General features: G+C 35.3%; 1 protein-coding gene and 1 long non-coding RNA gene across 3 annotated transcripts in view; one reads left to right on the forward strand and one right to left on the reverse strand.

Moving 5' to 3' along the window:
- The window catches only part of PBLD (phenazine biosynthesis like protein domain containing), a 42850-nt gene that overhangs the window by 14096 nt on the left and 27163 nt on the right, over window positions 1-1591 (reverse strand). The gene's annotated exons all lie outside the window — the stretch shown is intronic.
- The window catches only part of LOC111746805, a 15714-nt gene that overhangs the window by 9077 nt on the left and 5046 nt on the right, over window positions 1-1591 (forward strand). The window lies entirely within an intron of this gene.

Raw genomic sequence — 1591 nt, forward strand, 5'->3', positions numbered from 1 at the left:
AGAATTGGATCAGCCCCTAGTAACAGTGCAAGAATGGGCAAGTCATTTGCTCTCATGGAGCCTCAGTTTCCACACCTTTATATTGGGGATAATAGTTCTTAAGTCAAAGAATTGTGAAGACACAGACATATATATATGTACTTGCATACACACATAGTCCTCTTAACTCAAGAAAAAAAAAAAAAGGCCAGAAATATGTTTTCCTTTTAAGAATAAAAATCAATTTTTTAATCAACAAAATGCTCACTAGCTAGATTTTGAATTCTAAAGAAATCTTGAGACAAATTAATTTTTGCTTTGAACAAACTTACTATTTTTGAGCTCCTGAAACCCAGAAATAATTCATAATTTACTTATTTGAGTTATGCAAATTAAACACACTTTTACAGTTGTTTCAAATTCTTTGAAACACTTTCCATATACTAAGATAAGGCATAAAACAGGTTATAGTGAAGAATCAGTCATGATTTTTAAACTATCAGATGATATAAAAATCCTAGCAGGAGATTTACTAAAGTTTTCTTAAAAGAGCCCTCTGTTCAAAATCTATAGAAGCTCTGTAATGTATAGAAAGAGAAATTAAGAAATTGATACTTGTTTTCTGAAAACCCCAAATTAACAAAATAGTTTTGTTTTTTAACAAAACTTCATTTTCTTTCAAAAGATTAAATCAAATAATGCGTATGCTGATCACAGTGCCCAACACATAGTAAGTACTCGATAAACGTTAGCATTTTATTTTGAATGGCTCAAAGCCTGGGGCTTTAACCTGCCACACTACACTGCCTCCCCATAACAGAGACAAACTATTATTATCCCTTTAACATGCTGCAGACAGGAAAACCAATGTCCATTAAATAAAATAGACTCCTGCAACATTTCTGAGGGAAAGCAGCCATCAATTACTGAGTGCTGTGCTGGACCAATAGCATCAGTACCAATACTAAGAGAATTTGTTAGAAATGCAGACTCTCAGGCCCCACACCAGACCTTCTGAATCAGAATCTTCATTTCAACCAGATGATCTTTATACACATTCAAGTTCAAGAAGCCCTTTGTTTAAAGGGCTTAACGTCTTGGTGGGGAATCAAGACAGACACAGAAAGCAACAGTGAGCAACACTAGAGAGTACATATGTATGTATTTGAGATAGATTTTTATACAGTATATAACTGAGGTACACAGATTTTGACAATAAATTCACTAGCCCTTTAAAGATGAGGCCTTGAGGTTGACCAAGGAAAACGGCAAATTTTGGTGAATTGAACAGGAAAATGTGGGCAGAGCTTTGTATTGGGGATGCTTCTTGGGCAAATCACTTGATCTCATATCTGTTCTCCTTCTGTTAAATCTTTGACATTCTAGGATTCTGTGAGCTGAGGTAAGGAGAATTAGGATGGTAAGAATGAAGTGGAATAAGTACCTGTCACACATGTGGGTATCTGTGGGAAATAAGCATTCAACCCCAGGAAGATCGGAGATGAACCCAAAGAGGCCCACACCAAGACATCTCATAATTAAAATGCCAAAGGTTAAATACGAAGAGAGAATCTTAAAAGCCTCAAGAGAAAAGCAATTAGTTACCTACAAG

The sequence above is a fragment of the Pteropus vampyrus genome, unplaced genomic scaffold (assembly GCF_000151845.1).
Source record: "Pteropus vampyrus isolate Shadow unplaced genomic scaffold, Pvam_2.0 Scaffold202, whole genome shotgun sequence".
NCBI classification, from domain to species: domain Eukaryota; kingdom Metazoa; phylum Chordata; class Mammalia; order Chiroptera; family Pteropodidae; genus Pteropus; species Pteropus vampyrus.